The following is a 14,788-nucleotide window of genomic DNA, read 5'->3' as shown; positions in this document are numbered from 1 at the left end:
GAATTTTCACTTTTTCGAAAAAATTCAAAAAGTTGTTATGATTATTTTGTAGAGCTATTTTACATTTCTCCTTTCTTATCTTTTGTTTATATCGTGCATTATTTCACTTAAAATGTTCATCTTCGTGTGTTTTTTGAAATTTTGTAAATGCTATAACTCTGGTAATTTTAAGTTTTCTGAAAAAAGTTATTAGGCTGCATCGTTCGACTTCTTGAATAATAAGAATGTCCGTACAGAGAATTTTTGAATCTTACAAAAAAGTGGTCTCAAAAATATATTTTGGGTACGTTTGTGGATGTAAAGCTTATGTATTTGGAGCTTGTGTGGTTGGAGTTTGCGGATTCGGAGTGTGTGGGTTTGAAGCTTTTTGGTTTGGGTTTAGTGGGTTTCTTGATATGGAGCTTATGGGTTTGGAGTTTGTTGGTTTGGGGTTTGGGGTGTATGGTTTGGGGCTTGTTAATTTGGGGTTTGTAGGTTTAGGGACGAAATTTATTTAGAAATTTCAGGTTTTAAACCATTTTTAAAATTTTACTGCAAATCCTGACGTGCTGGCTCAATTCCAAGAATCGATTCGTGTTCAGCGACCCCAAAGACATAAAGTATACCTATTAGAATCCCAGCAGAAGATATCAAATTTGGGTTTGAAAAGTCAAAATTGTGGAAAAAATAGTTTTCTTCTCGACTTATAAACCCTTCTTGGTCGAGAATTTAATTCTCTTATTAAAAATTATCTTTGGTTATTAGTAATTAAATTATTTGTTTCATCCTTTTGGCTTCAAAATTGAACATTTTAGATGAAACTTCTTTTCTATATCACCCAAAAAATCTGCCTTGGTTAATCATTTAACTTATTTGATGAACATTTGTTCTTAAGTAGATAATTGATCATGTCAGTTGGAAAATTATTTCATTGCTGTAGCTTCATCATCTAAGTTAAAAATTTATTTTTTTGCTTCAAAATTTAATTTTTTTTGTCATTTATTTCTTCTACTTAAAATTAAAGAAATCCATGTTTCACCAAAAATTTGTATTTTGTCGTTGTATATTTATTTGTTTAAATGCAAATTAATTTATTAGGATAAAAATTGGACTAATTTGTAAACAAAACTATTTTATTTGAAAATTAAGTTTGTTGAATAAAAATTCAACTATTTTATTTTTGGTTGACGATCCATCTGTTTAGTTGAGAATTAATTTCATAAAACTAAATAAAACATCCTACGGCCGTCTTTCCAAGTTCAAAATTAAAATATTTTTTTTAAGAAAAATTAATTTTTTTATTTGTTGCAAATTTCGTTGTTCAGCATTTTATTGTGCATTTACTTTTTGTTCTTGTTAGAAAATTATTATTTTTGGGTTTAAAATTCAAGTTTTTGGTTAAATTCAGTTATTGTTTAAAAAATGTATGGCGTTTTTTTGAAATTTTTTTTTGTGTGGAAAATTTATTGGTTTGATTAAAGATTTTAATATTTCATTTTTGATTAAAAAGTAATCTTCTTGGTTTAACATTCAATTTCTGAGTTGAAAATTCATTAATTTGGCAGAAAATTAAACAATTTTCTTGAAAGTTCGTCTCTTCTTTAGTTTGCATTAAATTTTTTAAACTAAAAATTTTTTATTTTAGGTAAAATTCTATTTTTTTAGAATGAAATTTATCTATTTGGTAAAAAATTTACATGTTTTGTAGAAAATTGATCTCATTGATTTAGAAATTTGTCTCTTTGGTTCAAAATTTTGGTGGAAAATTAATTCTTTTAACATTCCAAATAAAAGATTTTATTTTTAAGGGAAAAATTGTATGCATTTTTTTCATTGTTTCGGAATTTAAAGTTTCGAGAAGTTGCGATTTTGGCATTTAACTTTTTTAATTTCAGAAATATTTTGATAATTTGTTATTAAAAAGAAATGAATTAGGTTCGGGTGAACGGAAAGTTTTAGATATTTTCTTACAGATATTTTAATTAACAATTGCGAAAATTGATGTATAATATCCCATGCAGTTTTAAAATCATTATTAAATCAATATCGGATAATTTCAATAAAAAAAAACGATTCTTTATACTTAAAAAGGATAAATGTTTGTTTTGAAACATTTATTCAAAAAATTAGTTAGAAAAACATATTGTCAAAAAAATAAAAACAATAACTAGTTTTTAAAGATCATAAACAAAATATTTGAAAGAATTTCAAAAATTTTGAAAAATTTTAAGTGAATAAATTTTTTATTAAGTTTCTGCGTAAACTCTGAAATGATTTTGATTTAAAAAGTTACTTTTAAGAAAAGATTTTAAAAGATATCAAAACATTTAAAAAACATTATTTTAGTCTTAAAAGGTTCTGAAAGACTTTCGAATAAATTTAAAACCGATTTAAATATTAAAATACTTCAAAAAATTGAAAACATTATTGATTTTCAAATATTTGGAACAAATAATGTAGAAGATTTAAAAGCATTTTTAAATCTTTCAAAAAAATTAAACATTTTTAATATTCCTAGGAAAATTTAAAACATTTTTATTTAAAAAACTTTATTTCATAAGAATATTCTATAAGATTTCACAAATTTTCTTTAATTTCTTGAAAAAAGATCTGGAAGATTTGAAGGCAATTTTTTTAGTTTTAAAATTTTTTAGTGAAGCTATTTCCTCTATTGATACAATAAGAATGCCACATCTTGACATTGTGAATGTGATGTAGCCTGCCCCAATTAAAAAAAAATCTCTGTTTCAACACAGTTAAGAAAAATAAGAATTTGTCACAATCTTACAATGACAATAGTTCAATGGACTCGAAATGAATTATACATTTTCAGGGCCTTCATATGCTACTTTTAAACAGAGTTTTATTTTCGATTTTCCACATTTTTTTTCTTTTACATTTTTCTAGTTTTCCATGGAAAATTGCAGTTATTCAAATATTTTGGATTTATAAAATTTATATGCCCTAAAAGTCAATAAATAATTTATCGCTTATCCAACGTAAGAATAAGGAGTTATGTTTTTGAAAATTGCTATGAAAATTAAATAAGAGTGTTCATGAAGAATAAACAATGCTAATAATGGTAGGAAGAGGAGTTTGAATTCGATAGGAAGATTGATGTTTTTTCAAGAGATCTACCTTAAACAGATAGAATTTAGGAGTTTTACGTTTTCATAATTAACAGATCCTAAGCTACATCTGTGAAAATCTATTAATTTTCTTATAAAATTATTTATTTGTAGTACTATAAATCAGCAGAGGGGCTAAAAGCGATTTTATCATTCATTTTTTTAATAAACAACAAAAATGTTATCAAATGTTTCAACAAAACTGACCAGAATTTGAAAAAACTAATGCTATGAAGATAGGGCTCTGAAAATAGGAAACATAATGAAAAATAATAGCGTATAGCTTTGGGAAACGTGATATGGTAACTACAATATATTAATAATAAAGAAGAGTTCGAGGCAGTTTGTTTCATTAAAAATTTTTTTATTGCAAATTGTTTAATTATATGATTGGAGGCAGTTCACAGTTCGTCAAGTTCTAAATGTCACCTTAGCAAAACCGTATTTCTCCGTACATTTTTAAAAAACTCTTTAAGTAAATAAACTTTATTAGGCATGTTCTAGATATGTTCCCAGTATTTTTTTGAGCCAATCATATTATTGTACTCGTAGTAAAAATGTGTATTATAACGATGAAACATTTGCAACTAAAGGTATTTTTAATAATGTAAAACCTACTTTTGACTGTAACAAAATCATCCCTACTATATATTGTTATTGTTTTTATATTTTCTGTATCGTCAATATGAAAACAAAGTATAAGTTCAGGGCTAGCTTCAGGTATTAAAATAAGATTCAGAAAAAACAGTCTCGAGTGGTTCTAAAATCAGACCACTGGTGTCATCCCAGAATCGCTAGTTTCTCTGGTTTTCACAAAATTGTTTAGTCTCAGGAAAAAGTTGGTGTAGGATCCACAGTAGGTCTTCATCCTGTATCATTTTTTTAAACATGGGAAAGACGTATTGTGCAATGAGCTATAAAATTACCAAATCGCATAAAGAAACTTTTGTTTTCGTATCAGTGAATCTAACAATAAAATCAATGGATGCAAGCGAAATTTATTGAGAAAGTGAATATGATTTTTAAAAATTCTCATCTATTGTTCCCATCCAGGGATTGTTGTGCGAGTAGTCCATGATTTCAAGACGTCCCAGGACATTATTCTCATATCTTGCAACAGGAACTCCCATGCGTAGCACCAAATCACCATTTATAGGTTCGATTACTGAACCTTGTTCTCCTGCTTGTGGAAGCACAATATAGAGATTATTAAATTATTAGATTGCAAAAAATTATTAACTTAGATAGACTAAATTGTACTAAATTATAATTCTACTAATAAGGGTAGTCAATAATAATAAACCTATACTATAGTACACATGGCAGCTTTATGAATAAATAATCATTTCAAAGGTCAAAGTGTTGTATCTTAGCGGGGCTAAAAACAATATGTCAAATTATTTTCTCACAGCCTGAGTAAAAATGCTTCGACTTCAGTTCGACTTGTTTATCTCGTAAGTTCGTCTCCAAGACATCGATGTCTGGCTGCGTCTCAAAACTGAATCGAATCATAGGCATTTGTCTTAATTATATAGTAACGACAGGTAGAACAACGTTTACTTGTCTCAAGTGAAACCTTGTTTTGGCCAAGATGACATTTACTTGTCTGAAGACAAGACAATCATTTTTTGTGACCTTGTTTTGGCCAAGACGACATTTACTTGTCTTAAGACAAGATATTGATTTTTTCAAATAAAGTACCTGGCCGTCCCGAAATTCGGGATGAGAAGTCAAATATTCTATATTCAAATGGCTAATCGTCCCGAATTTTCTGGACAACTAATCCATTACCTTTAACAAATATCCTTAATTTTTCTTTTTAAAAGGCACTTCATAATTAGGAAAAGCACAATACACATTTTGAGCATATTTCTCTGAAAATCATTTAAAATTATATTTTAGTTTTTTAATTACCTGCATGTTCTGAACCAATTCCAATAAAAGAAGGCGCTACGAATTTCGCAATAGGTTTTTGCTGACGGAATAATAAATCACCATCCTCAAGCTGTCTTTTTCCTGTAAGAAAAATATTGTTACTAGTTATTATTATAAAATTTAAGTTCATTAAAGATTATGAAATATTTACTTAGAATGTGTAAAATCACTTTATTATACTAGATTGTGAAACTATTACTAACTCTCAATGAAATAAAATTCTGATTCATTCCTAAATAGGAAAAATTTTTTCTTTCATTAAAAATCATTTTAAAAACCCCTCTTGTGGAATTCATATGCGAACCTGAGACTATTGGTGTAAGCTGCCAGTGCCCCCAGATATTTCGGGCTTGATGATAATCTAACGGCTGTTTCCTTCCACGCCGGTCCAGCTCAAAAATATTCCATTCGTTATTTTCTTTGAGGCACACTATTTGATGCTCATAAAGTTGCATTTTCGCCTTTTTTCGTTGCAGTGGCACTTTTTCTTTCTGCACTGGCGCTGTTGGTTGTTGCATTGGCGAACTTGGTCTTTGTATTGGTAATAGTGGTCGTCGCAGTGGCGATTTGTGTCGACTCCAAGAAATCCCACAATTCATTGATTCTGTGAAACAATACAAAATAGTTAACGTTAATTAATTCTTAATATATAAAATTACCCACTATGAAAAAAGTACGACTGGCGGACCAAAGTACACCTGACTGCAACTATAAGAATTTCTATCCGGTGCTATTAAATCCTGACCGAAGATTTTTAATAAAGAATTCTTTAATGAAAGAGATAAACTTGATATTTGTCCAAAATCAAGATAGCCTTTATGTAATGTATATAATGTTAAGTTTTTGAACGAAATGTTGGCATAAATTACATTTTAATATGCAACCTAAATTTCACACTCATGCGATGTCAGAAATATCTGAAAAATTGAACCACTATTTACCCAAAAACTAGTTGAAGTCTACTTTTTTGATGATTCGTGGATTCTGTATATAAGATATTTTAGTATGTGATTAATTTGGTTTTATAATATAATTTACTTACGCACAAAATAAAGAAGTATGAACACGAAGATGAGCTTACAAATAAAGATTCTCATTTTTCTAAAGACCCAGAACTGTTGTTTAAAGAATGACATGCTCTGTAACTGCCATCGGAGGTCGAACTGGCAGTTTTTTTTGTATGTGTACTAACCATTACCGCATTGTTAAGAAAAATAATCACCGAAATTATGGTGCCGAAATGGAATTAGGAAAATAAACCGTTGCGTAATGTTTATCTTGATTCCTATGAAACGCAGAATCTGTATTATTGAAAGACCTTGCCGACGCTATGTCAAGATTCGAGTTTCTAGATCTAACATTAGTTCTTGCGCCACATTAATGTTTGTTCCAAATTACCAAAGGTTAAGCTAAAGTACAACCCTATCCCCCAATTATATCCTGGCGCCTATTTACCTCAAGCAATCTACTACTATCCCCAATTTTTATTTTTTTTTTATCCAGGGTCTTATTCACATATTCCCACCATTTCTTTCTAGGTTTATACCTCGAGGTACAGCTACCGTTCACTCTAACTAAACATACCTGCTTCGTTAGTCGTTATTCTTTTTTTCTCAACAAAAATTAATCCTATTGGTATGAATGGTGCCATTTACACAAGGAATCGTTTCTCTCGGATTTCGGGTATGAAACGTCACCTGTTCTTTATTGTTTTTACAGATTCGCAAAAAAAAAACAATAGACGGTGGCTTCGTGTTCATCTTTAGGCTCTTTTTCGCTAAACGAGATTTCAATCTGCTCAATATTCTTTGAAAGTCGTTAATTAACCCTGCTTCAACAACTTCATTATCTGCAAAGGCTATCCCAAGCACATTCACTTCCTTCTTTTTCAAACCGGACCAATCTTCGGCTTTTAAAATAATATACATAGTGTGATGTTGCAGTTTGGTACCATCACAATGATCCAGTTATACATTAAAATTTTGAAGAATTATACTGAAATCAGACAATTTGAGTAAAATTCGGCACTCCATGACGGCGTTTTGTAAATTTTTATTTTCAAGATAATTTGATTTCACCCTTATATTTTTTTTATATATGTATATAACAATTGTGATGTCGAATAGGATTCGCTGTCACCTCCTTTAGTGAGGCTCCCATAGTCCAGAGACCTTCATTTACTCCCTTTAGGCTGATTCTGGTTTTTTTGCGCCTTTGGGCTTCAAAGACACCTGCAAACCCAAGGCTTGTTCCTGGTGAGGGTGGACCACGGGCGAGTTACGGAAAACTTATATTTAAAAGGTAATTGTACTCAATTGAAGCACCAACAATACATATTTTATGGGCAAATTATCCACAAAGACAGTATTTAGGTAATTACTAATTAGGTAATTAGGACCAAATTATCGTACCGTTGAGAATTTAATCTTCTCTCTCACTATCGTTAAAGCTTATTCTTAATATTAAACCTAAGAATAAACCCAGGACGAAATGACAAAAAAGTCCGTCAGTGGACAAGCATTTCCGCCAAATTCATCCAACATGAGAAATACATCATTATTAAAGTCTCTATATTTCTCAAAGTCGTTCGAGAGTTGGTGGACCCCCCCCCCCCTAAAACCGCAGTGCAGTTCCGTCCGCCAACCTTCAGCCAAGAATCAGTCATCCCTTATCGGCCTCAAGTCCTGTGGTTCGTATCAAACACCTGCTAGATTTCGCGCCTAAGGAAAATGGTGTACGGATTGGAAGGAAAGAAGGGAGTGAGGAGAAGGAATAACAGCGAGGCAGACAAGGGGCGCATCTCATCATCGGTCTCTCTCTCGACCGCAGAGATTCCTATTTTAAGATCACGCGTTAGTTTCTCTGCCTTTCCCCCCGCCTTTCGTAAGTGAGTTCCCTCGAGTGGTGATCGACACGCCGGGCACGCGTCTCATTAGTATCGCTTGTAAGTTCGAGGAGTCGGACACAGTACAATTCTTACCTCAATTTTGACCGACTTCGGCTTCTTTTCTCGAGGTAGGACTGTATCTTTTTCCGTAGTGACTCAGGTTTTTCACTACCTTTTTTTATATAATCAACGAGATTCAATTATCCTTGGCTGGATCACTATGTTTAGTGCCTTAATTTAAATTATGGAGTGCCGACCGGTGGCTTTTTCTTTGCCGGTGTATTGGGAGATACCCAGAGTGTTTGGTTCATTATTGTTTTGAGTGCCTCGTGGAGTGGCCTGACTTTAGGAATATGTTGTGTTCCTACCGCCCATTTGTTTAAGATGTCAGTACCAGTTACTACCTCTCTCTCTCGACCCTCCTTTTCCCCTACCTTCCAGATCCTCTTTTCTCTGCTTTATTGCCTAAAGTCAGATATTGATAATTTATTAACTCTCACGCCTTCAGCTTCCGCCTTATTAGTATGACTCTTGAACCTCCCCTTCCCTTTATTTCCACTTCTTTGTTTTACTTGGTAACGTAGGATTATCAATTTATTAACTAATACGCCTATCAGCATTTCTCTCGGTTTTGTAACCGTCTCCTGAGGGCTCTACTTGCTTATATTGTAATCATTCCTTTTGACCCACTGTCGTTATAGTTCACGTAGTTTCCTCGTTCCTTACCCCTGCCCCTTATCTCGACAGACGTGCTGGTATGTTATTTAATGTATTTTTCTTTAAACGACACCCCCCCCCCACCTTTTTGTTTTGTGACATTACTGGCAGGCCCTCCACTCAACTAATTAATTTATGAATTGATCAATTAGTTAAATTACTTAATATTCTTGTGTTTAATTACTAATTTCGCTTCGTCTCTTTTTACATTCTCACCATTTATGATTGAGAAAGTATTAGAATTGTCGGAAATTTGACACGATAACTATCGGAAAAATTAACGAATCAAATTCATCTTTGGAATACTTTTTTTAGGTCCTGCAAGAAAGGACGAGTTTGTGAACTAGCCATTTTTAATGAAAATTCCAAAAGTGAGCGCATCTTGAAAATTTCTGAGACCACTGTTTTCAGAATTTAAAAATTCTATGTAGGGATATTTATAGTATTAAGAAGAGCAAACAATGTATCCACATGACCTTTTTTGATAAAAATAAAATTCTCAGAGTTATTTTGTTTTTAAAATGCTTTTAATCAACCGAAAAACAAAATTTAAAACCGAAAAATGCAAGATCTGAAAAAAAGTCGAGAAAAGAAAAACATTTCTTTTTGAAAATTCTACAAGATTATTATAATTAATTTTTGGAATTTCTTCAAAAATCAAAAATTCTAATTTTGATTGCACAAAAAATAATGGAAAATAAAGAATTCCATTTGGTGGACATGTATGTAGGATACGAAAAAAGATAAATTAACAAAAATGGTTATCTCAAAAAAGATCTACAATTTCGTTAAGAATCACTTCTTGATAGGACGCGTACTTTTCGTTTTATTCGTGAAAAATGACGTTGAAAAAAAAAAAAATAAAACAAAATGTGTAAAAAAAACGACGAAAGTTACGAGAAAAAAATCAAACAAAACATGTTTACATATGCCTGTCGGAAATCAAGCGCGCAGCGCTAGTGTCACGACGAGAACGTGTACCTGAAAGCCTACAGAGCTTCGAGAAACTTAATCTTTGACTATACTTAATTAAGTAGACAATTCAGAATATGAAGAAGCATATAAATACTGCCATCTAAAAGAGATGTTTTTGATAAAATTTTTTTCAAGTATTCCTAATGCAAAGAATAAATATTCGAGCGCGAGGTAACCCATTATTTGAAGGCAATTTTTTTAAATTTTCGTTATCTTCTCGCTTATCGTAGATTATCGTGTCGTATTATATTTTTATCATTCAGGTTGAATTTGGGATATAATTTCCCTTTTTTTAATTACGATTTTAGGATTGCCTTCATGAAGGCTGGCGCCCATAGGTACGTGTCTTTTGATTCTTTTGTATAACCCTTGTGCGCGGCCTATAGGACCTTCTTCAAATTTGAATAAAATGGCCACATTCTGCATTTTCCCAACGAGTGTTTTAGCATATTGTTGACACGCAGGAATGCTTTTAGGCTATTAGATAATTAAAGCTTGTCACCTCTAGAAGCTCCGATGATAAGCACGATAAGTTCAACAGAATATTCCGTGTACAATCATTGCAATTTCTCTTGTTCTTTTCATTCTCCTTGGCTATGATGTTAATGTCAGCCGGTGCCGAAAATTCGATAACAAACATGGTTTGCTTCTTTAAGTCAAGGAGAACTATGCCAGACATCGAGTGTACAATAGAAACAATCGTGGAAAATATAAAGTTCCAGTATATACAGAACTTCTCATCTTCGACAATTGATTTTATTTGCTTAGGAGCATTTACAGGAGCGATATTAAGGTAAATCCTGTAAAAGTGACAAAGTTGGTAATAAAGTACCCTTAGCGCCGCACTTTGTCTTTCGATGAAGTTCGTCCCCGCATGAGTATTACCACTAGATATTATGTGTGATAGATGCTCGGGGTGTGCATAGCACTCCCTGCAACTATCATCGGGAATGTCTTAAATCAAAACGTGCCAACGGTATGTTAAGGTGGAAATAGCACGGTTTTGACATGCCAAAATAAAACCCTTCGTGCCAGACTTCAATCCGGGGGATTTAAGGAAAGCAAAATTTACCTCACACGACACTGACTGATCATCCACACTTTTGTGGAAGATGCTGTGTATCCTCGTATCGAGGAGCTGTTCACGGAAGTTTTTCTCGGTGCTTTCTTAATCCGGGCTTACAGGAGTCATTACCATTTCAAGATAAGGGTCTCTTCTATTTGCTACTCTATGTGCTGAAACCCTGCATAATCCTGTTGTGAAGATATTCAAGACTCAATATTCCACAAACACCTAGACGGCGTGAGATGTAGAATCGCGGAACATAAGACTCAAGATCCATGCTTTTGCTCATGTGCATCACCTTTCGTGTCCCGATATTAAGGGATTTGAGCTCGTGCTTCATCGACGGAACTACTCTAAATGAATAGAGTACTACCAGGCCGGAAAGCATGTTTGTTGCAGGTACTTTGTTCCTCGCCGACAGTTCGGAACACCATATCTGCAAATAAGACGTTTGTATCTGCTTCGAAGAGTATACTTAATAGATTCCATATCCTTAATGCGGCTCTGTGACACACCCAGGTATGTATAAGTCTCTTTAGTTCAAAGGTGTCTTATAGCGCTTTTATCGACAAGCTCAGGGTCTTCAGGGGTGCTATTAAGTTTTTCTCGTATCAAATTAACCTTGGCGCATTTGCCTAACGCAAATTCCATTCCTATTTCATCAGTGTGTCGTTCGACAATCCCCGGAGCTAGATGTAGGCGCTCTTTGCTTTTAGCATAGATCTTGAGATCATGCATTCAAAAAGCATGAATGACTTTGTACTTTCAATCTGCAAGTTTACAACAAAAGTACACGTCTGAATGGCGAAGCGCTAGAGATAGTGGCAATAATGGTAGACAAAATAGAATCGGGCTCATAAAGTCACCTCACGATTTTCCGATGAACCTTTCATCTTTCAAAGAGACAGCTGATAAGTCTGTGAGAGGTTCAATTGAAAGCTTTCCAGTAATCAATCTAGGCCATCGATAGGTCACGCTGGTAGGATCCTGAGTCTGTGCCGATACATCAATCAATTAGCAGGTTCTCCCTACATCCTTGCTACGCCTTTTTTTGAGCCGCGTTATTTATACATTTATTACCACACAGGTCCAAATGTCCAAACAAGCCTATCATTTAGGATTGCTGTGAATATTTTATACAATGTATTCAGACAAGTGATTGGCCTGTAATTCTTAGGGTCAACTAATTTGCCCATTTTCAGCAGAAGTACTGTGCGCCTTTCCACAAGCCACTTCGAAATTAGCTCTTCTGACTTTAAGTATGAGGTGAAAATACGTGCCAAATGCAGATGAGTTAAAGGAAACTTCTTCCACAAGAAAGTCTTCATGCCATCTGGTCCTGGAAGTGAATAGTTCTTCATACCTCCTAATACTTTTTTGAACTCTTCGGTAGTGATGGGTGAGCATTATTCCTAAGGTTTTATGGAACATTACACATCTCCTTGAAGCTATTTATGTTATCTGAGTCTTCTTGCAGTCCATGCTGCACTTCCTAGATTTCTCTCCAAATTACTTCGACCTTCTCTGGTTTGGGTGGGTAGTCAATAGTGACGGGAGGGTCTTGAACGAGTCTAGATGGGTCAGAGAAAAATTGTTGGTTTTCTCAGACTCTCAGTCCCCATTCTCTCAAACATATGCTGCCTGATCGTCAGCAGCTTTGACTTTTTAAGTGTGTCATCACGGAACCGGAGTTCGCGCGCAAACTTTCCAACCTGTGGCCGTACAATTTCTGCCAGATGTTATGTATTCAATCACACGCTGAATGCAAGATGCGTACTGATGCTTTCGTCTTTTCGTCTTATGATCAACCGTTGGTTTAGTTTTACGTTTCGTAGCGGACAAAGCTCTCGCTGCATTATACACATAACTATTAATAGTCCAGAGGTCGGATTCTTCGGAAAAATGTTCACGAAACTCGAAATCCATTTCAGCCAGATCTTTACGCTTGAGAGAAATCTGGGTGTCGATGTTTCTCTGGGTCAGAAAACATCGCTGTTCCTCTATCGGATGCCTGCCCTTGGTTGTTCATAGTGTAGCAGATCTTTATTCGTTGACGACTTGTTCTGGCTGTGGTAAAGTAGGCGCTATGCTTGCACAGCCCTTTTTTGAAGTATTTGGGAATGGTTTTGCAGACGTTGATGCGGAAAATGCGATAGCTCTGGGTGTTTCTCGTACTAAAGAGCATGGAGTTTTGCCATTGAACTTTCTCGTTCAGGGACCACTCTTTGCATGGTAGCACTCTTGAAAGTCACGATTCAGTCACTCTGTTCATTTGAAAACTCTCAAATTTCACAGATTCATCACATTGAGTTTATCCTAATTGGCTCCCCCAGTTCTAGATCAGTCGGAACTGTTGACAGACCTATTTTCGGGAGCCATGCTCGTTCTATTGCTTTGAAGTACACTTACTATAAGTATCGGTTTTATTATTTTTGTTCTCACGAGAAGCTTAAAAAGGGGTTTCTTTAACCTTGTAGAGTCCCGCAAGCAAAGAAAAGACTGCGTACTCTGAGAGATCGGCCGGTATCCCAGAGTCACCGTTCGACACAACTCACCTGTGTTCCATTCAGCTTTCGGCGCGTTTTTCAAACATCTGCTTGGGGGTTAAGTACTTCGGGACCATCCCTGGCCAATTCTCTGCGATGGCCTATTAATTTTTGAAAACATATTTTGCAGAAAAATGCGGCATTTTGAAAAAAATAGTGTATTCATTATAACGCCTTAAAAATATGTATTTTCTGGTGCATTTCTCAAAAATGTTACCAAAAATATTTAAACCTTATGAATAATTCTCCAAAATACAGATATCAGAATTTTTAGAATCTATAACAAATCTAAAATCAGAATTTCAAAAATCAGAATGGCGGCCGTGTACTTTCGATTTTCTAAAAAAAAACCAATGCTTAGTGTCAATTGAAAAACCATACTCAGGGGTCTCTAGGGTCGCTGATAATGAATCTGATATTTAGAATCGACCAATTTGAATGTCCTAAAATGCCCTGAGCGGGCTGTATATTCGCGCATGCGTCATTAGCTGACCATTTAAAAATAAGGACGCAAGGAACAGAAAACTGAGTTGGGGTGACTTGAGTATTTCGGCATGAAGTTGTGCGGTCATCAAAATAAGTTTCTTTTCATTAATTATAATTATAATGAATTAATTAGAAATTATATAATTTTGATTAGAAATATTAAAATTATAGGCAACTAAATGTGACTATCATTGACGGGTACCAGTACTAATTCCCAAGTGGTGCTGACCTGCGGATCAGAAGATTTTACCGATCCAGTAGCTGTTCTGCACAGTTCCTCACTTGAAAATTACGGTTGCTTCGAAAGATCATGCTCTTTTCTAGTATATCGAACCATTTTGCGTAAAAAATCAAAGTGGTCGAGAAAAATATTCCGAGAAAGCTATGGAATCTGTTCACACCGATTTCAAATCAGTGTGAAAAAATTATAGCAATGTAAAATACTGTATCTATATTTCTGTAGTGAAATTCACCAAAATTACCAAAAAGGGTCTCATTTAATAAAAGCTCAACGAAAGATTTGAATTTGAAGCTTAGATTATACAATCATATAAATTTCAAAAAAGTAAATTGAATTTAAAATAATTTCATCAAATTTGTGCAAGAAATTTGTGCTTAGAATTGAAGATTTATTGTAGGAAATATTTGTAAAAAATCGTATTATAAAGACTTTTGTGAGTCTTCTGCAGTCACCTGGAACAGGGCTTTAAAAGGGTATTAAGTTTTTGGAATTAAAGAAGTTATTCTAAAAAAAACCGTTTCAAGCACACCGTGCATTGTTGTAGGTTAGGTGGGGTCCTTTACTGACCTTTTCCGGTAAAGTGCACTGAACCGCCCGCGGAAAATAACCTTCTTTAAAATAACCTGATTCTTACAGGCTGTTCTTACAGGCTGTCACGTATGAAAAAGTTTACACCGCCTCAGCTTCGACTTCTTTTGGCAACATGCGCCTCAACCCTACAGAAAATTCATAATACAGTCTGTCAAGTTAAAGCGTGGGTGGCTTTACTCGCAGTCGGTAAGGTGTATCGACATGATTTTGGTGTCAAAATATTAAGAAGAGCTCCCT

Source organism: Belonocnema kinseyi, chromosome 6, assembly GCF_010883055.1.
Source record: "Belonocnema kinseyi isolate 2016_QV_RU_SX_M_011 chromosome 6, B_treatae_v1, whole genome shotgun sequence".
In the NCBI taxonomy this organism is placed as follows: Eukaryota; Metazoa; Arthropoda; class Insecta; order Hymenoptera; family Cynipidae; genus Belonocnema; species Belonocnema kinseyi.
This window is presented reverse-complemented; position numbering follows the sequence as displayed.